The sequence below is a fragment of the Pimephales promelas genome, chromosome 15, assembly GCF_988280905.1.
Source record: "Pimephales promelas chromosome 15, fPimPro1.hap1.1, whole genome shotgun sequence".
Lineage (NCBI taxonomy): Eukaryota > Metazoa > Chordata > Actinopteri > Cypriniformes > Leuciscidae > Pimephales > Pimephales promelas.
This window is the reverse complement of record NC_142783.1, coordinates 32,858,010-32,881,008: the sequence shown is the minus strand read 5'-3', so window position 1 is coordinate 32,881,008 and position 22,999 is coordinate 32,858,010. Positions and strand designations below refer to the sequence as shown.

Sequence of the window (22,999 nt, the reverse complement as noted above, 5' to 3'; positions counted from 1 at the left end):
TATTTTTTTACTTGTATCTGCCGGTTACATATTTTATATTGTTGAGTAGTGGTTTGGTGAAGCTAAGGACAGAAAATCTATGAAAGTATAAATATATGTTCAAATAATTTCTAAATGCTCACAAATAATGAAATGCATATTGATGCATATGGTTGGCAGTTCACCGATACATCAACACCCAGGGGCATTTTTAGCATCTTAATAGTGAGAACGGGTTGACTGTAAACAATCTTTAATTGTGAACTAATGAACTATATTACATAAATGACTGTGCTTTTGATGTGCACTTGTTGAATTCATCATGTAAGTTGCTAAAACATCTGGTAAATGAAAACATGTCAATAGTTGATTCTGATGATTCATTTACATATTTATTGAACATTTTAAACAGTCTTTTATCATCTCGCTGTTTAGAATGTGTATTGCAATAATTTTAACATATGTTTCTCTCAAATTGTACTTAAGAACCTAAAAAACAAGGTAACACTTTAAAATAAAGTTAATTCGTTAATATTAATAAGAATGAACAATACTTCAGCATTTGCTAATCTTTGTTAATTTCAACATTTACTAATACTTTATTAAAATCTATTTAACAAAGATTAACAAAAAGCATTGCTCATGGTTATAGTTCATGTTAGTTAATACATTAACTAATGTTTAATAAATTAACCTTATTTTAAAGTGTTACGAAAAATAATTTTCCACATTTTATAGGGCATTGCGACTCACATGAGATGAGATCACCTCTTCAAGTGTTTTAATATACAACTGGAGACATAGCATTCACCGTTCTGTTTTGCTAATCCAAACATCCTGTTACATCTTGTTAAACGCACATCAATTATAAATGTTTCTTGTAGTGCAGATTTCATTATTCAGAATGCATAATAGGAACTAGCAACATATTATCACAAACTATGCTGTGTCTATGTGAATTTGAGTGTACTCACCAACTCATATGTATCAAACTATACACAATACATGGCAGTTTCCTCCTGAAATGAACACTAAAGGCAACTTTTATACCACAGAAATTATTACAGATGATTTTTTTATTTTATTTTTTGCGTAGTTTGTTGCAGAATACTATGTCATGACCTCAAACAGTTTTACCGTAGCATGTGATTTGTAAATGATTTGAACAGTAAATGACTGAATTTGCTGACCAGTCACGCTTAAAAAAAGGCTCAAAGACTTGTAGAAGTGTGCTAAAATGGATGGTTGCTTCAACAAATGCGTTTTATTTTCACCCTTTCTTTTGTTAACAATATTGGGTAATGAAAGTTTGTGAGAATCATTCACAGCAGTAATGAAGGTAAAGTCGTCAGTGAATGATTGCTTAGTAATTAGTAGAATGTCTAAATTGGACCATCAAATTAAAGTGTAACCAAAAACAGTCATATCCAAAAGTCATAATGTCTTAACTTACAAAACAATAAACCCTCTACGCAGATGTTGCAGCCTGCTCTCATGAGAAAACTGGGGTGTTTTATTAGGTGGCGATTTCTTACAGTATGTGCTGTATTTGCTTGATGTGTTTCTTAGGAAAATCTTTGATTCTTTGTTCAGTAGGATTGGAGGATCATAGGTTATTACCTTGAGCTAGTTGGCGTACAGTAATAGCTGACTCAACATAATTCGTATTGATTTTACATCATCAGCAGGTGAAAAGGTCGCACAGTGAAGTAGCGAGGTGGAACAAGTGTGAGATATTGAATGTGAGCTGTGCACACTGTGTACTTAGAAGCCATTATAACTTTTTTAATGTCAAATTCAATTAGTACCACTGTAGTTGAGGTCACAAAAAATATTCATGGCCTCATGACAGCCAATGTCAAAGCCAACCACATGACAGTTATGATGGTATGGTTTATGTCAAGATGTCATAACAAAGACGGTAACACTTTATTTTACGACCCGCAAACAACTGTGTAAGTACATTGAAATTACGGTGGACGTTTCTGTAATTATAGTGTACTTCTGTGTAGGTATAAGGGAACAATATGTTAAGTTTTGGTTAATAAAGGGGTAACAAGCACCACTTTAATTTACAGCCCAGGAGTACAACTACGCAGAACAATGGGGTTAACAAAGCTACTTACTATGTAGCAATACGAAACAACACTATTTGCACTGTAATTGCAGAGAAAGGTACTGTTATCAAAAAAAAATAAATAAATAAATCGTCATTGCAATTCAATGGTATAAGTTAAGTAGGCCTACTAATTACCACATGGTACAGTCTAAATTAAAATCATAGCAAAAACAAATTATTTTGACTTAGCATTAAGTAATCTAGTAAGAAAAGCCAATAAATTTAATTTTTTATCATAGTATATATATATATATATATATATATATATATATAAATCATATCATATATATATATGTGTGTGTGTGTGTTTACTTTTTAACCCACAGATGTCAAAATTACCCTGTAACATTGCACAAAAACATATTTTGCCTGAAATGTGATACATTTTATAAACAACAGATGTACAATTTTTGGCTGGAATATATTAACAGAATATGTAACTGTTTTTTAACTAATTAAATAATTTGCTTGTATATCTGCTTGTTACCTCTTTATTACCCAAAACTTAACATATTGTTCGCTTGTACTTACACGGAAGTACACTATAATTACAGAAACGTACACTGTAATTTCCAACGCGTTCTCATCCCAAAGCGCCATATAGGACGCTTTTGCAAAAGCGTAAATATCCAACGCACATGGCACCCTTTAACGTCTAATGAGACGCTTCGGTTATGGTTAAGTTTAGGTAAGGTGTAGGGTAAGGGTTAGACCACTAGGGGGCGCCTTCTGCCCAAATATATCTGCGTCCCATTTCACGTTAAAGGGTGCCATGTGCGTTGGATATTTACGCTTTTGCAAAAGCGTCCTATATGGCGCTTTGGGATGAGAACGGGCTGTAATTTCAGTGTACTTACACAGTTGTTTGCGGGTCGTAAAATAAAGTGTTACCACAAAGACATCTCATATTTGCGTTCAAAATGTCATTATTGAGCGAAAGACACTAAACTAAAAGTCTTATGCACACCCCTTCAAGTAAAGTGTTACCCAGAATTGCATGTCAATCATGTGGAAATCCTTAACTGAAGAGTTATTTTGAGTGTATATAAACACAACAATGTCTAATCTACTGCATTCAATGTTCACTGGACCTCTTAGGATTTGTTAGCATTTGAACATATTTGAAAAGGTTTTGCATATTCGAATTGTCCTGTCAATATGTTTACATTGCATTGTACAATACTTATGAGATCACTTTTGTAAAACACATTTCCATTGAGCATCTGTGTTTTTTCAAGCAACCCGGTCTCATCCCGTTTTGGGACGTCTTTTGACCATACGTCAATATTCGCCTTTTTAGGGCCCCCTTAAACGTCGGTAGATGAGGTTATGGGATCCTAACTCTACCCCAGACCTAAACTTAACCCTAAACCTAACCCGTCACCTAACTGACGTTAAAGGTAAAGCGTCAGTTGTATGACGGCCCGGGATCGCCAGGGGGCCCTAAAAAGGCAGATATTGACGTACGGTCAAAAAACGTCCTAAGACGTCAGTTATATGACTTTTTGGGATGAGACTGTGTTATTTCAAGCAAGAATATCACACAGCACAACTCTGAAGACAAGGCAGAAACATCTCAGCTGGTGGCTATAGCAAACGAGACCAGGGGAAGCGGTTTTGCAGTCATGTTGAACGACAGATTCATTGGGGAATTGTTTGAATTATGGATTCTCAAGGAGTTCCCCATGCCTGAGACAACTGACAAATTGGGCCTTGACACTTGCTTTGTCGGGGTTTTTGATTGCAGTCAATAATAAAATGAAAAGCATCCAGTCTGCCTTATCCTGAGAGATTGTAATGGTGCCTATTAAACATTCCCTGAAGGGTGCATGCTGTGGCAGATGCTCAAGGTGTGTTGCTGAAGCATGTCATGTAAGCAGAATTTCCCTCGGTGCATTTCACAACTACTACGGCATTTCTGTAAGCATTTTTATATTATTAGAGTGATTAGGTTTCTGAATGAATGATTGTGATTAGTCATTTTCCAAACATCACACAGGAGCTTACTTTCTAAGTGGTACCTTTGCTTTTGTGGTTTGATCTGGCTCTGAGATAAAATGCCACAGTCGAGGTGCAATTTCAATCAGATTACAGATTATCCAGACCCGATTCGAGAAATGAAATCTGTTCGAACTAATCCAACAATATAACTAATCAGCTTACTCTTTGCCTCGCTGCGTATGCAATATGGCTTGCGGCAAAGACGTTTTCAGTGAAAAGGAAAAGCAGGATGACAAAATAATTTCTAATTTTAATTTTCTAATATTATGGGATCAGAGTGCTTTTCTTCAAAATCCAATGTGTCAAGCTCAAACGCGTGCCTAGATATTGCATTTTGAGTCAGTAGGTCACTATGGTGTAAAATGTACAGTATCATGAAGGCCATCACTGTGTGTGTGAAGCTTCATATGGTAAAATTAGATCTATGGCCCAAAACTACTCCATCATCACTCATGAATATTTCAGACCCCCAACATAACTTGGCTGTATGAAATTTTTATTTTACAAGTGTGTAAAGATATGCCTCAGAAATCGTAAATATTTATGCCATTTGGTTTGCGCCTCAGTTATCTAAAATGATTCCCGGGTGTGGATTCTGTGTAGTATCACATCTCTGAGCAAGGCTTTGCCAGCAACATTACTAATTACTATAATTAATTCTCTATGTTTGGCATCTGTGCATGTCACCTAATTAGCAGATGTGGTTCTATTCACTCATATTTCAATGGTTTGCCGGGTAAATTAGATGTGCAATAAGGCTCTTTTGACCCTCTCATCCTTGAAAGGCAATGACAACATATTTTCAAAGAACATACGCGAGATTGGTTCATTGTTTTTTATCATAGTATACAGCTTTCATCTTTTGGGAACAAATACTTTGAAATGACTGATGAAATGTTCTGTCTTATATTGATAACTTCTTGGCCTTTCAATGCTGTGATAACGTGTTTATTTCTTCATTTATCACACGAACTTGACTTCAGAGAGATGTGATGGAGAAACAATGAATGGAAGAGACTCTTATTATGAAAAATCACAATAACCACTGGATCTGCACAAAGAGAGCAACTTCAAATTCTGTTAAAATGCACTGTATTTAATTGGCCATTAATAATAATGTTGTCACAGTCCTTCGTCTGCACCATCCTGTCTGCGTCTCCAGCACTACACTTCCCATGATCCTCTTGTCTGCACACCTGAACCCACTCCCTCATCAGCCTCCCGTTCAGCGTCCTGTTCATCTGTTTCACCTGTCTTCACCTCATTATGTTTGATTCTTCCGTGTATTTAGTTCCCTCAGTTTCATTCTGTCTTGGTCGGTCAATGTTTGATGTTACTCTGTGTACCCCGTCTTCCTGCCTGTATTCAGAATTAAATATATATTGTCTTCATTTGACCCTGGACTCAGCCTGTCCTTCTGCCTGCACACACCGTGACAAATGTCATATTGAGTCTGTAATGTAAGTAGAATTAATTTGAAGTAATAAAAAAAGCTACGCAGGCTTTTAAAAGTACACACTTTACTATCTGTGTGGATGGCATCATTCGTTCGCCACCACAGAAGATAATTTTTGACCGACACATAGTAAAAAAATATTTTCAAGATTTGTTATCACAACATATTTTCTTTTGTCAAATCAACTTTATAATAATTTATTTAGTTGAGATAACTTATTATTTTGAGTTTCTGATGGTTAAATTAATCTCCTTCATTGTATTAACTCACTTTTTCCAGTTCAATCAACTTAAAATGTTTAAGGCAACCCAGGTTACTTACTTTTTTAAGTTAAACCAACAATATTTTTTTACATTGTAGTAATCACAATTTTTTATTTATTTTGTCAAATCAACTTAAATAATTTATTTAGTTCAGATAACTTATTATTTTGAGTTTCTGATGGTAAATTAATCTACTTCATTGTATTAACTCACTTTTTCCAGTTCAATCAACTTAAAATTTTAAGGCAACCAGGTTACTTACTTTTTAAGTTAAACCATCAATATTTTTTTACTTAATAAATATACATATGTAAATATTTTGAGCATGTAAGGTGACCGACTTAAATGCTTTATTCGCTGTGCCTATGGGAGTGGGCGGGGCTAAAGAGCTCATCTTGTAAGTGTTGCTTGTGGTGACTCTCGGATTTACTGTTTTCTGTACAGCATCATGGCTAATGTCGTTTTTCACCATGAATTCAGCTCCTAAAAACTATTATTTTAAAAATGAGTTATATAATGCAGGCTGACGGCTTCAAAAGAAGCAATTTTATGGATTCACAACCTCGTAGCACACAGTAGGGCTTTAAAGTTTTACAAGTTATCATTAAAAATCTATTTCTCTGGACAAAATGAATTGAGTTTTTACTTCTAGAGCCCGACTGCTGAACTCTATAACTATAAATTATGCATAATTACATGCAACTAAACTTAAACCAAACCTAAATCCTGACCCTAAAACAGTTAGTTGATATTACTGTATTAAATGTATAATTACAGACATTGTATAAGAACTCCTTAAAGGTGCAAAACTCAAGTTTTTACTCAAACTCAAAGCATTATGCTAAAATACAAACGTCATGGCAACACCCTGGCAACCACAAGTTTTACACTTGTAAACGCCACATTTTCTTCAGATAATATCAAAGTGTAGTTTTGATTAGTATACTGAGGTGCGTCGTCACCTCACAGCAGAGCACTGTAATTGTGTTTGACTTTCCCCCAAATGATAGATTGCACACCGTCATAAAACATAAATCATGTTTGCCTGCAGGTGTGTCCTTGATACTGCATCATATTTGGATGAGGCACTACAGTGTCGCCTTGTAATGTTTCATATGATAATATCAATGTACAGTATTTAGTATACAGTATAATTGTCACATCCATATGAAATGTTTTCAATGTTTAATGTTTTATAATATACAAGCAACGATGAGCAGTGTTTAAAGGGGAATATATTGTGTTATGTTCTTGGCCTATCAGCGCAGCGGCATTTGATCAGAACATCAACATGTCATGGCTAATACCAAAATAGAATGTGTTGCTTATGACATTTTGTCATGAGATACGGTGAGCAAGAACCTCCACATCAATGAAACACATGGCAGACTACAGCTTCAGATAGCTCTAAGTGACATTGATAACAGCAGCATTATCACAAAATTGTGAATCTGAAGCTGGATAAGAGTGCATGGAAAAGAAAACTGCCTTTTTTTTGAAGACTTTTCTTTAAATGAACGAATGAAACGTTCATTGAAACTATTAAATCTACCCATATCTGTCTTGAATTTACTAAATTGTGGTCTTGCTCTTAAAAAGTGCTGTTGTGGTACCATGGTACAGGGAAAAAATGGTATGTTTCAAGGCACTGAATGATTAGCATATTCATATGCATTGGCATTGAAGATTACCATTTTTATGTTCATTTGCATTTACATTAGACTCCAAGGAAACCATGGCACTTCAAAAGTCAAGGCACATTTATGCAGCATGTTATACATGTTTAAAAAGCAGCTACACAATAATAAACAGGACAATTAAAATGTTATTGTAAAATGTATCAATTATGAAAACAAATAAATTTCCGGCTGTAAAGCTGCTCTATAGAAAATGAAAGTGCTCGATTTACTTCAATGACGGTTATTGAACTGAATTGGAACAATGTTGCAAAGTTCATTGATTATGAAACAGGTTCAATTTCAGCTACGAGCAGCCTTAGCAGAAAACATGTCATGATTCAGCTCCAGTCAGTTCAATGTTGAATCAATTCAGTCCAATAACCTATGAAGGTAAAAGAGTTGCAAAACTCACGAGGACGTATGTGAATTGGAGAACTCGTACAATAAATATTCGTACGTTTATGCTAAAATGTCGCAGCTCCAATGTGAAAACCTGTGAATACAAATCTTCATTTTACAGGTTTTTACATTCACTATAAAAAATATTGTTGGTTTAACTAAGTAACCTCGTTGCCTTAAAATGTTAAGTTCATGAACTGGAAAAAGTGAGTTAATACAATGAAGGAGATTAATTTAACCATCAGAAACTCAAAATTATATGTTATCTGAACTAAATAAATTATTTAAGTTGATTTGACAACAGAAAAAATGTTGTGATTACTACACTGTAAAAAAAATATTGTTGGTTTAACTTAAAAAAGCAAGTAACCTGGTTGCCTTAAAATTTTAAGTTGATTGAACTGGAAAAAGTGAGTTAATACAATGAAGGAGATTAATTTAATCACCAGAAACTCAAAATATTATGTTATCTGAGTTACATAAATTATCTAAGTTGATTTGACAAAAGAAAAAAAAAATGTTGTGATTACAAATCATGATTTTTTTTATTTTTTATTTTTTTACAGTGTGGAGCTTTCACATTGGCGCAAAATTTAAAATTGCAGTGACAGATTTGAGAAGTCGCAAGTGTTTACTTAGTGTTATTAACCAGCTCAATTCAGTTTTCTTCTTCAAACAATAAATGTAAAAAAAAAATAATAATAATGATAATCATGCTAATATTCAAAACCATGGGCATGCTATGATACTTCATGGTGTTTATTTGTTCATCTAAATTCCATAGGTGCACAATGAAGCAGATGCATATTCTACACACCAATGAAATGAAGATAATCTTGTTACTAACAGTGTGTTTTAGTGATTTTTGGTAGTGGTGCAAATGACCAGATAAGCATACACTCTAAAAAATGCTGGGTTGTTTTAACCCAATTTTGGGTCAAATATGGACAAACCCGAAATGTTGGGTTAAAAATGTAATGTAAAAATTTAACCCAACGGCTGGGTTAGTCCATATTTGACCCAAAGTTGGGTTAAAACAACCCAGCATTTTTTAGAGTGTAGAAGCTGTCGACTTGGGCAAGTGGCATAGTGGTTTTTCATGGGCAAACCCAGCAAAAATGTACACTCTAAAAAATGCTGGGTTGTTTTAACCCAATTTTGGGTCAAATATGGACAAACCTGAAATATTGGGTTAAAAATGTAATGTAAAAATTTAACCCAACGGCTGGGTTAGTCCATATTTGACCCAAAGTTGGGTTAAAACAACCCAGCATTTTTTAGAGTGTAGTTCTGATAATGTAAATGTCTAGTTTTTAAGATCTAGATCTTTTGAAACACATGTTCAGATAAATGTATTTTCCCTGTCTTGCAGGTGAACGAGTGACCCAATGAAGTGGAATACTACTTTATCGGAGTGCTGGAAGAGAAGTCACCTTGCCCCAGTTCTCCGAGAGCACAGGAGAGAGACAGACATCTCTGATTGTTTGTTGCCAGTCGGGAGACGGGAAGGTCAGTAAACAAACTAGACTGCATTTCTCCTGCCGCAGTCTGTCATTTTACCTGATGTTCAACTAATGTCAGCTCAGGAAGATATGTTTGGAACCCTGCTTGATATATCAGCGAGTGACAGCTGTCAGTGTAAACACTGCCATTTGAAATGCAACCTCAATGAATATAGATTAAGATTTGGATTATTTTGATCTTTGAGCAGAGCTGGTACAGGGTTAAAATCTACCTTTATACTATTCAGAACAAAACTGTTGGAGAAGGATCATTTGACTATTGATAAATTCTTTTGAATACTGCGTAGGCTGCACAAGTAAAACACATTTTAAAGGGATATTTCACTTCTGGAAAGATGAACGTGTGTTTAAAATGGTGCCTGCGAATCGCACAGCTTGTGCAAACATCTCTATGATTGGATTCTTCCTTAACTGCTGTCACTTTTGTCGTGTTTATTTTGTTATTGCGAGGAAAGAAAACAATAAATGTAATACAACATGATGAGGTGCTGTAATTTAGCAAAGGGGATGAAATCAGAGGTTCAGCATTAAAATCCAGAAAATATTATTGCTGTTTTAAATGTCAATGTCTTGCATATATGACCTTGACTTAAAATTGTAATAAATAAATATGGTAATCGTTTAATGCCATGGCATATGAATATGCTAATCGTTCAGTGCCTTGGAATATATCAAACTGCCCTCTAACACCTACCATGGTACCAACACATCGCTTTTTGAAGGGCAAAATCATGATTTAGTAAATTCTAGACAATTAAAGCTAGACTTAATGGTCAATCCTGATATAGAGAGTGTGTATTTTCACAGCAAGGCACATTTATCACAAAACTCTTTTATTTATTTATTTATTTATTTACTACTCTTTATTTTTGTTCCAAAGCTTCCCAGTCCTGACATTTCATTGAGTTTTGATTTATTTGATGATTGTGTTATTTGCACATGTATATGCTATCGCTTGTTTCTGTTTCTTTTTCACATGTGTTTTGACCGGGGGATTCAGTACTCTTTCAGTAGATGTGTAATTGCGCCCCCTATCACATAACAGTGAAAACACAGGAAGTGTGTTTCATCAATGGTGGGGAAAGAGTTAAAAGCAGTGTTGTAGTCGAGACCACCTCACTCGAGTCCGAGTCGAGACCGAGACCAGAGAGAGTCGAGTCCGAGTCAAGACCGAGTCCATAGAGAGTTGAGTCCGAGTCGAGTCCGAGACCAGAGACGGTCGAGTCCGAGTCGAGACCGAGACCAGTGAGGGTTGATTACCTAATTTACTTTTATTTACTTAGAGAAATCCTTTTTTTTTTTACTGAATTTACTTAGAGTTTAAAAAATATGATCAGTTTAGGGTAAAAAGGCCACATAGTAGGTGGTGTTAAAAGTAATTTTATTACAATTTGTCATGCGCAGTTGCGCACTAAAAATGCACCAATCACTGGGCGTGTCAATCAATTTAAAGAAATATTTTATTAACATACATTAAAAATCATGAAAAATATTTTTAATTGAACTCGAGTGGACTTGGGAATAAGTCCGAGTCCTAAAAAAAAAAATGTTCGAGTACGAGTCAATTCCGAGTCCAAATGGACACGAGTCAAGACCAAGACCATTAAAATATGGTCTCGAGACCGAGTCCGAGACGAGTCCGAGTCTCGAGTACTACAACACTGGTTAAAAGTACTGTATATTACTATAAAGGTATGACTTCTAAGCGAAGAACGAAAAATAATTGTGCTGTGAGTATTGGGGCATTGAATCACACTTAAGCTTTTTCTTTTTCACGTTACAAGTTCACAAGTGCGAGCACAAGTAATAATCACTGACTACAGTTCACTAAACGGCAACCTGTGTCCGGGAAGTATATTAGCGTGCGTTATTCGTCAGTGTTCTTTAACACGTTTTTTTGTGTTCACACCCAAGGGATTTTCGCTTACGATGAGCCAAGTGAACATGCAAATTCGTTCCCTGACATTAGATGGTGCCAATTTGCTCTGCAATACCACTCCATATCTGTTTTCTCTTATCAAGATGTTTGTCACATTTGTCATATAGTTCTTTATGTTCTAGCACCAACGAGAACAGCAGCTCTACATTCATCTTGCCTTGCATTTTCCTCGTCTTATTTCTTCCTGGCTGTGTAGACGGCGACGCTACTTGACATATATCTTCTTCACCGTTGCATATGTGTGCTCGGCAAGACCGTTTTGTGATTGAGCGCCCCCAAGTTGTGTTTTACTGCAACTTCAGAAGCTCCCAAGACGTGAGCAAAAGCGCCAATCTCATTGGTCGGATAGTTTTTGACGTGGCGCGTCAAACTTAAAAAACGAACCCGAGGCGTTTTTTTTTTTTAAATAACACTTTTACGAGTGGCGTTTTACACTTTTACGTTTTACACTCACATTGGTCACGAGGCGTTAAACATCGGCGTTAAACATAACGCATGCAAAATTCGTCCCGTTGTGAACGGGCCTTCAGGGTACTAGGGTTACATACGTAACCGAGATGTTCCCTTTCAAGGGAACTTGTGCTGCGTCGAAACTCTGTGGGAACGCTAATACCCATGTCGCCATAAGAGCAAATGTCCGTACGTGTAAAGTCAGCAGTGGTGGAATGTAACGAAGTACAAATACTTCGTTACTTTACTTAAGTACATTTTTCACGTATCTTTACTTTACTTAAGTAGAATAAATAGTGCATACTTTTTACTTTTACTTCGTTACATTTTGCAGCAATTATTCTACTTTCTACTCCACTACATTTCTACAACTTCTGTTACATTTTCGTTACATTTTCTGATCAGTTTTTCCACTGCCAAAACGTAATCTGACCGTCCGTTCGTTGCACGTTGTCTCACCAGTGACGTTTGGTTGCCATAGATACATCAACTAAATGCGTCTCGCACGCAGTGTGTTTATCATGCAACTCACACGCGAAAATTTGTTTTTACGTGCATAGGAAACACACCGTGTGTAATATATGTTTGGTTTGGTTAGGATTATGGCAAGCCAAGAGGTTCAGAATTACACCATAAATGAATCGCGTTTACTGCCAATAGTTATTAACATATAGTAAGGATAAGCATGATATTTCCTAATTGCAAGCTTGTTTCAGAAATGGTGACATTTTTTTCCATCATTATTGAACATCATTATAGGAGTAGGCTATTAGGTTAAATGAGTTAGAATTAAATGTTTTATTAATCATTAGAAAATAGACAATTGTTATGCAAGTACTTTTACTTTTAATACTTAAAGTACATTTAAAATAAAGTACTTTTTACTTTTTACTTAAGTATGGTTGTCATTGTGTTACTTCTACTTTTACTAAAGTAAATATTTATCTGGGTATTTGTACTTTTACTTAAGTACTGAGATTCAGTACTTCCTCCACCACTGAAAGTCAGAGTGCACAAAAGCACCTGCACCCCTAGAGTAGAGCTGATCGTAGACCCTCACGAATGTGTGTTTTGAGGACCAGTCGGCCGCATCACAATCATCATGTTGGGAAACTCCTTACAATAAAGTTTTAGAAGCAGCCATACTCATAGTCGAGTGAGCTCGTACAGCCAAAGCCGACTCAAACTCCCACTTGCTCAACCTCTGCTTTGATGCAGGACGCCCCTTCCTGGGTGACCCAAAACAAATGAACAGATTTCATCCACAGGGAAGCTCTGTGGACATAAGCATCTAGGGCCCAGAGCAGATTTAGTTTCTCTTGGTCTGATGTCAGAAGGTGTAACAATATTAGTAGGGACCTTAGGAAACTTGGCCTGGATTAGGATGAAGGAAGGCCTTAACCATGGCGGGCGAGAATTCCAGGCACGAGTGATAAACCGAGAGTTCTTGAATGTCCCCTATCCTTTTGAGAGACGAAATCGCTAGAGGAATGTATTTATCAGAAACTATACATTTCTGATATTGTTCAATGTTTAAACTAAAGCCAGAAAAGACAAAGGGTTTCTAAAACATTTTCGTATTGCAGTGGTGATTGCAGCTGGTTCTTGTAGTATATAGACGACTCACAACAGGAAGCGGTGGGCTTTAATTGCCTCCCAACAGATTGCTGGCTCAGAGAGACAGCGGGTTAATTGTGTGGGCTGGAAAAGCCATTTCATGACCTTTATCAAGCATTACCAAACACAACATTTCTGAAGCTTTAATGTTTACAGGTTTGCCTCCTAGTGTGCATGAAATGAGTTGGCTAGCTTCCAAAATAAAAAGGCCACTCCTTCTATATAACATTAATTTGTAAACAAAGTGACACACTGGACATTATAAGAAATGGTGCATCCATATACGGTCAGGTTTAATATTTATTATACACACTCTAAAACATGCTGGGTTGTTTTCAACCCAAATTTGGGTCAAATATGGACAAACCCAAATGTTGGGTTACAAATGTAATAAAAAAATTACAGTTGATGTTAACTTACTTTTTTAACCCAACATTTGGGTTTGTCCATATTTTACCCAAATTTGGGTTAAAACAACCCAGCATTGTTTAGAGTGCAGGAAAATGTTGATACAGTCATGTTTAACTATTTTGGAGATAATTAAAAAGAAAAAAAAAACAATGAAGTTTGGCAGAAGCATAACTAAAATCATGTATTTCCAGTGAGCCTGGGTTGGATTTTCACTGGGTTGGAAGTGTAAAAAACAGTGTTAAAAGTCATGAAACCGCACATCAAATTATAACGCATTTTAAGACACATTTAACTACAAAATATCATACTATTAAATTATTAAAGGGGACCTATTACACGCCATCTGACGGCCAGATTTCTGAGTTCGGTGCTTCAGATGTTTAGACTGATAACGCTTTAAAACACATGCAGCGAGCGAGCGGGACCCTTATATTCGAGATGATAATCAAAACCAAACAGGTGTTTTCGTTTTTTGAAAGAGGCACGGGCTGGAAAGAGGTGCCCACTTCTGGAAATTGGACCGGATTGGATTTAAAGACACATGCACACAGCATGTTTTTCCTTTCACTCAAAAATGCCCCTTTACAACATGGTATAATATCTGTGGGGTATTGTAAGATGAAACCTCACAGAAACATTCTGGAAACACCTGAGACTTGTAAAAAGTGGCATAATTGGTCCTCTTTAAATTTTTAAATGCATATTTTAACCCTTGTGCATCAATTAGAAAAAGTTACACATAGGTAAAAAGAGGACAAAAATGTCCATGTCAAAAAACTGTCATAAAAATGTGACGCTTTGGAGCACAGACTTAAGTTTGGTATCATTTTAAAGAAGACCCTTTGCAGATTATTGCTGAAGTAAAAAAATAATAATAAGTAAATCCAAAAAAAAGTTATATAGGTATAAGTTTATGAAAATTATTTATAAAATAATATTTTATATAAAATATATATTTTTTAAATCAGGTTGAACTCAAAACTACAATAAAATCAAAGCTATAAATCTAAATAGGTTGTGTTCAAAATTTGAGGATGATATCTCAAAAAATGAGCTTTTGGTAACAGTTTGTTTGGGTGTAGTAACATATTTTCCTCATTGGGTCCCAGCAAAACCCCACTGGAGCTCACAGTGATTGGATCTGAATTTGCAGTTTTTCTCTCTCAGTCTGACAAACACACACATGCGCACACACACACATATTTTGTTATAACACACATACTAACCACACTCTGACATCCATACCAACACACCCACACAAATATCTTTGCATAATTTATCCAGTTGGCTTTATAGTATGCCGAACCAGAAAACAGGAATAAAGCGACATTTGTTTTATAGGCCAAACTTAAAAAAAAACGACACCATCTGATAAAAAAAATAGTAAAAAATAAAATTTTGAAGCCTTGCCATCAGAATGAAAGCCTCTTAACAAAGATTGCATAATTTTATAGTTAACTGAACCGGGGATTAAAAATGGCAGTTTTAATGGGTTTCAATGGGGACATTTTTGTCCAAAAGAGGCTGAGAGGGAGTATTTTTTGTACCTAATGCAAAACATATTTTTTTAAGAAAATGACGGTCAAATAGTAAAATTCCAATAAAAATACACACCTGTGCCAAGTTTTTTGCAGTTAGCATTAACACAGGCAAAGTGATCAAAAAAACAAAACAAAAATGTCCACAAGGATGCACAAGGGTTAAAATGTCAAAGCATAACCAGATCATAACACTTTATTGTTTTGGGGGGAATTTTCACTTTTTTTTTTGGAAATATGTCATTTGTGGTATGCTATTTTCTAAATGTGCTATGTTTGATAATCACCTGTGTTTTGTTCACGTTTATATGCAACTAAATCGAATGACTGCTCAGTATTTGCCCTTATACTCTAAACCCAATAATAGGGTTTTCTTCAAATTTGTAAAATGAATGATATAATGCCTTGCCAAGAGCTATTTCAATTGCATCCGACATACATGTTAGCATATGACTGCTGTGAAGTACACTGAAATGATGGCTGATTGTCAGCCGTCAGCTTAGCCAAAGCCCCTCAGGAGACTGTATAAATGTTTAGCACTTCAGGTAAACCATTAGCTGGTGACCTGCCAGCAAACTGCCTACGTACCACATGCCGTCTGCTGACAGTCAGCCAGTATGTCAGTGTACTCCGAGAGTGGAAGTCTGTCCACCACCTGACCACTGTCTCTCGACCATCTGGCACTGCTCGCTCTCTTGAGACGGGATTAAGTGCACTCGCCTGTCACACAAATGACAACAGCTCCACTGCAAACTCCAAGAAACGAGTGTGAAAAACTGCTTCGTTAGAGCGCTAAGAGTGATGCTGTGTGTGCTTTCCCCCACATACAGAGTCCTTGAGCTTTTCACACAAGTAGCAATCTCCCTCGAGTGTCATTGGTTTGCCAGTTTCCTTTGCCTCATACGTAAGTTTTGCACATCGTGTTTGTATCAGCATGTTTTAGTAAGGTTGAATACTTTTAGTTTGACATGGTATTACACCTTATTGCAACTGTGTTGCCACAGATGCAACTCCCTGAGACTAATTGCAAATGCACATTTTTATGGGTGTAGATTTTTTTTTTCAAATATTTGGCTTAAATTTTGGCATGCATTTATTTATTTTTTTCTCAAAATACAAAATTACAAAAGAGTGTGGAAGACTGAATTATATGCAATGCTGATTAAAGATAAAGCCAAGTCTTCTGAAATTCATAGAAGATATTAATAATCCATAACATGTCCACAAATTTATGTCACCACTACCACTGTCTTGTTGCATAACTGATCAGCATGTGCAGATAAAGGATGATAAATTTCATTCTGTCCAGTTTTTCAAGATTCTATTGACCATCTGGCCCTATAAAGATCTGCTTCATTTCTTAACTTGACCACATTAAAAACATATTTAATAATACTAATAATACATTAAGCTCTCATTCGGATAACAGAATAGTGTGCCATTTAAAAATATGGTGTGATAACAAGGGGAAACATTTTCTAGATCTTGTCGATTTTGTCCTTCCAGCTGTGCCAAGTTTGATTTTAGAAACATCAAATTAACAAGGCAAAATAAACAACTCCTTTATCTATGAATGCATGAAATGAAACAATGTGCACTGCTTACAGTCAAAAGTACTTAGATGTTTCTTTGATTTTGTTTTTAAGCCCGAAACGGTCACTCAAAAAATGTGTAGCACTTCCCATTTTCTCTTAAGAATGCAAACTTTAAATAAAAGATACATAAATATAATATTATAAAGGATTTTTCCTTAAAAAATAAAGCTAAAACAACACAGTAGATAAATTATATCATGAATTTTATCTTATAAAAATTGCACGAGTTGCAAAGAACATTACTAAAAGGATCAAGTACGTTTCTTTAAATTCAGAAAAGGAGCAACAGGTTATTCTGCAATGTTGAAATAATAATAACACAATATAAATTATCCAGTATTCATAACTGAGCCTAATGCCGTCTTCACAAAGGCAGCATTGAATCTGAAGTGGAATATGAAAACCATGACTTTTTTATCGTGACACAAATGTGTTCGCCTGAATCAGAATCACAGGACAGAACTGTACACGCTGGATTGATGACATCCAGCAAAGAATACGAGACACACTAAAGCTTATTAGAGTATTGTGGCATTAGCTTAGAAACATATAAACGTCAATCGCTAATGAAATCAAGGTAGATTTAAGTCATCCATCAGAAGCTTGCCAGCGTATAGAGTCAGTGTACCAGTCACTAATGAGGAAGCTTGAATGTTTTTGATAATTTACTCACCCCCATGTCATCCAAGATGTCCATGTCATTCTTTCTTCAGTCGAAAAGAAATGAAGGTTTTTGATGAAAACATTCCAGGATTCTTCTCCATATAATGGACTTCAATGGGAACCAAACGGTTCAAAATCTGTTCAAAGGGCTTTAAACGATTCCAGACGATGAATAAGGGTAGTATCGAGCGAAACGATTGCTTATTTAATCAATAAATAACAAAGTTTAAGTTTTATGAGCTCAAATACTCGCCTTGCTCTGTTCTGTGACGCACGTTTGTGACTCTCCAGTCCAAACTCGTTCATCAAAATGAGTCATTTGGTTTATTCAACGAATAAAATGAACGAATTTTATTACTTTTTCCAAAACTTAATCCTTTTCTTTAGTTTTTCCCATTCCTCAAATCTGGCTGATATGATGTGATTTTTAAGACTAACAGTAAGAACCATGAACCATGTGTTGAGTTTACATGTTTTCCTTGTGTTGGCAAGATTTTTCTCCGGGTGCTCTGGTTTCCCCCAAAGTCCAAAGACATGCAGGCCAGATGACTGAATAATAAATTGCCTGTTGGTGTGAAAAAAGTGTGTGAATGATGGATTATCCATCTGTCCAGTGTGTTTCCCCGTCTTCAGTTGGGGGAATAGGCTCTAGCATCTCTACATGGGAAAAAGGGGTTAGAGAATGGACGGACATATTTAAGAACCGACATTGTCCATCTTAAAGAAGAAAGAAACTTTTTGTTATTTTGATTTGAGGGATTTTTTTATTTATTTATTTATTTTAACCCAGTTCACTATAGAAAGTTATGCACTGTGGTATTGTACACATCAACATCAATCTGTGAGGGCATGCCCCTGTATTGGCCTGTTTCTAATACGTCCTGGAAGATAATATACACAAGTCCATTGGGACACCACATAATGACATACTATTTGTAGTGGTCCTGTTCAGTGGAGATTATTTTTGTGCTGTCCTTAGAGATGAGTTGCCATGGTAATTGGAGCAGTTCAATGGTGAACGAAGTACAATTGCTAATAGCAACGGAAAGCATTTATTTTTGTTGTCAGTGTGCACAAATTGACACTGCTTTCTGCTTTAACCAATTAACAAATCGATTGAGATTCTGGAACCTCTTTGATTGGTGGATGTCACATCAGATCCAGATGGGTCAACAATCTGAGACAAAAGCTTATACTTTAATAAAAAAATAAAATAAAAAAAAGGCACAAGGTTATAAGGAGTATAGGCACCCAGCCGGTGGACACATAAACCAGCGCCTATGCTGTGATTACCATAATGTAATTAAGTCCATAATTGAAATCCATAATCGTGGAGAACTGGGTTTTTCATTTCACTTTACATGCATATGCACACTTTGATTTGATTGCATCCACTCTGAAAAAAAGACTGCATGTGTTACTGCTGTAGATGAATGACATGTTATGCTCATGCAAAGGTTTAAACGCATGACTGAACAGATGAAGCCTTCAAAAAGTGCATGCTTAGATGTCAAGTACTTTATTGATGGTTGGGAACACGGGAATAAAGACCGTTTTAGAAGCGTTTCTGACAAAAAGAGGGAGGCTGAGTACCCTAGAGCTGACAAACATGTCTTTGTATAAAGTAAGCGCGTGAAGGCTGCCTATTTTAACCATCCGACTGCACACTTCAACATTATAACAGTGTCAGATATGCTGGAAATGAACAAAACGCTGCCATTAGCTCAACTGAAGACTTACCATGATCGTCTGAGGACTGCGTTTAGCATTTGAGGCAAATAAAACCTGTTTTTGAATTTAATATGTTGTTTTAGGTGAAGGGAATAGCAACAAAACTGGTGAAAACAAATGTATGAAGGTAATGGAAGCAGCATTCAAACAGGATTATCCTATATTATGTTAAAAAAAATCAATCCACATTCTTTACTCTAACCATTGACAATAATCTCACTGTTCATGTACACATACTTTAAATGTAACTAATGCCATCTGACAGTTGCTTATAGCATTGAATCACTTAGCGGCAAAACCAATCCATTACATCCACATTAAATGTGGATGATGATTGTGTTCAGGCGCAGATGTATTAATGATTTATCTTCCATCATCCATGCAATTTGAATGGAGCCTATCTGTACATCTCATAAGGAAAAACCCTGGATGGAGGGCCAGAACGTTACAGGGGCTAACACACACTTACAGACAGTATGTGTGCGGGAAATCAGGGACCTTCTTACTACAAACCGAGGCACCTTGTCTCCCTAATGATCTAACTTGTCTTACCGAAATCGATGAATCCTTGCCGTGTTAGATGACCTCTGAGATGTGTTTTTATGCGTATTGCTATCGATCAACACTTCCCCATTGGAGAGTGTCTTATAAAACGCTTTGCGGAAGCGTTGCATCTTGTTTGTTCCCGTCTGTCAGCATAGGTCGAGGGTTATCTAACCCCAGGCTGTTCGTTTTGCCACTTCAAACATGCTTATCTTGGATGGTAGCACTCTTCGTGGAGAGGACTACAGCCGGGATAAAAACGGAAAGCATGCTTGTGTGCATAAGCATAAGTGCAGATGAGAAAGTGAGGTAACGAGAGAATTAAGTCACGGAATTCAAGCAGAACCGCTGCTCAAAAAAAGAGGATAGGAGCAAACAAATTAAACATCAAAGCTCCTTGTCACACAAACAAAAGAAGAAAAAGTGGCTTGATGAATCATTCGCTGGAAAAAAATAAAAAGTGAGCCAAAGGTGGAGGAAGAAGACTGGTTGCGTTAAACATTACGTGGCAGAATGTTCTCATATTTATGTCAAGGCCTTCGCCTGAAGCTGGTATAATTAGAAACCAGGATGGCAGGCAGTTGAGTCTACTGCCTCAGAGCTCTGCTCCTTTCATTTCAATTAGGTTCCCCAGTGTCAAACTGCTGGCTCCGACATCTACAAAAGAACATTTGCATGTCTATCTATTGTCTAAATGTCGAAAAAGACATTTGCACACTGGTGGTCTTTCTGTCAGCCCACAGTAGTCATTGCAACTTCAAATTAAAGATGTTCTTTAGTTTCTTGCCAGCTATGGTTTAGTAGGAGGTCACAGTCGTAACAAGAAATGCCTCACTGTGGGATCTTTCCCGTCTCATCACCTATCAATGCGGCACACGTTCCATTGAAACATTTTGTTAAAACAAATTATGACTCATAATTCAGTGTTTGCCAAGGATATTTTTGAAGTATACATGTGTCTTAACACGTTCCCCGCCGGAAGTTTTTTAATAAAGTTGCCAGCCAGCACCAGCCTTTTTGATCATTTTCATCTCGTTTATTTGACCTTCCTAAGACTGACAAACGTACAGTGCTTATTTTATTTTTTAACACCGTTCCTGAACATTGTATCACATTTCTACGCTATCTCACGACCAATTCGTACGAATTGGACGCATGATTAAAAAGTGTCTAATTCGTACGACCTCACTCGTACGAATTTGTACGATTTGCCTAAACCCACGTGATGGTTAGGTTTAGGTCATTTGTACGAATTCATACGAATTGGCCAATTCGTAAAATATGTACGATTTAGCAAAATCGAACTAATTCGTACGAGTGAGGTCGTACGAATTAGACACTTTTTAATCAAGCGTCGAATTTGTACGATTTGGTCGTGCGATCGGGTTGCACATTTATCTATGTGCTGCACATTTCATGGAGAACAGCTTGTTTTCTCTAGCTTTAGTCGGTTTACCGCTCCTTAGGAAAAAATAGCCAAGGTTTTGTGTTCGATTGCAGTTTATATTACCTTAGTTTTCCCAACAAGTATCATGATTAAATGGTGGATAACATTGTATCTATAATGTATAAGAAAAATACAACACAAAAAAACGTAGCACTCTGAAACGTCCTGTGAAATATATATATATATATATATATATATAAATCCGTTTAGCACAATCCTCTTGTTCGTCAACATTGTCAGGGTCTGAATCGGGCTCAAATCGGCCATCCTCAATATTTACACTGGTTGAAAAACTTACAGTTATGGAGGAGCGTGTCATTTCCTGAATATGCGCTAAGTGCTGCAAATCACAACACATTTCGTATTTTAGAAGGAGAGGCTTCATCGAAACAGGAACTTTACGTTGTGTTTTAATTTTACGGTGCGTCCAAGAGAGGTGCTGTAATAGTGTCAAATACGTGAAAAATAATGTGTTTTTTGAACAATCAAGCATGCAAACATGTTCTAGTAAAACTTCGTAAAAGGGCATAATAGGTCCTCTAAAATGGAACTTGCTTCTGGTAAATGAAGTGAGTAAATTCCATGTCCTCCCTGTTTTAACAAATTGGAAACCCTTCCTTCCTAAGGTGATGTTTTGGGACACCCTTCTCTATAAGACAATAACTTTAGAGAAAGCTTGGTCAATGTTTGGTTGCATTTGAAACGATTGCTATGCCCCGGCACTTTTTGGTAGTATTCAGATATATTCCTCCACAAATGCGTTACATTGGTAAAGGTAAATCTGGCATAACTTTACCCACTCACACGGTGCATGGAATAAATCAACTGAACAATCCCGAAGGAGGATCCAGTAGTATACCCTCTTCATTGTTGTTCCAAGTTTAAGTCAACAATTGTAATTGTTGTATTGAGGCTAGACAGAATTGTCCGCTGTGGGGGATCTTCCATCTGAAACTGGAAAGGATTGCTGTAGGTGGTGGGAAGCTCTTCCCTGATGGCATTACATTACCCTCGTTGTCCTTAGGCCAGGTAATACAAAGACCTTTTTGTTGTAGCCCCTAGAATTGGCCCATCATTTTAGCAACCACTTGGGCATCCGCCAACTGCTTGGCACTTTTTAGCTCTAGCCAATCCAGTGAAGCCAGAAACAGATTTTGGATTACGTGATCACCCTCAGAAGTACTGTGGTTACAATTGTGCCAGTTTGGTTGGAGGCCAGGTATCCCTCAAGGCTGAATCCTCTGTTAGCTAAGCATCACACGAACAAGGCAAATACCAGCACTGCTCTAATTTCTCATGCATTTTACTGAAATTTTGGAAGGATTTTGTCTTTTGGTTTTGGTGGTTTTTGAATATGTATAGAAGAATACAAGGGTAATATAGCATTGTCAAGATACTTAAAGCAGAATAAATGAGCAAGCTACCATGCAATTACAAAATTTGGTAGATAAATAATAGTTCAAATAAGTCATTAATAATGTCACTTAGTTAGGCTCTTGTTTTAATTTAGAGCAGAGACATCTTTTTTTTTTTTTTTTTTTTTTTTTTTTTTTTTTTTTTTTTTTTATTTAACAGTCAGACATACATACAAACAAACCAACATAGTGCAGTAGTGAGCAATCTTGTAAATCCATAATTCCAGCAGT

General features: G+C 36.3%; 1 protein-coding gene across 1 annotated transcript in view; it reads left to right on the top strand.

The window, feature by feature from the left end:
• Window positions 1-22,999, top strand: part of LOC120464113 (leucine-rich repeat and fibronectin type-III domain-containing protein 2) — a 121,569-nt gene that overhangs the window by 31,784 nt on the left and 66,786 nt on the right. The window contains exon 2 of the mRNA XM_039653456.2: window positions 9,269-9,405. The gene's annotated coding sequence lies outside the window, so the exon portion shown is untranslated. The remainder of the gene's footprint in view (window positions 1-9,268; window positions 9,406-22,999) is intronic.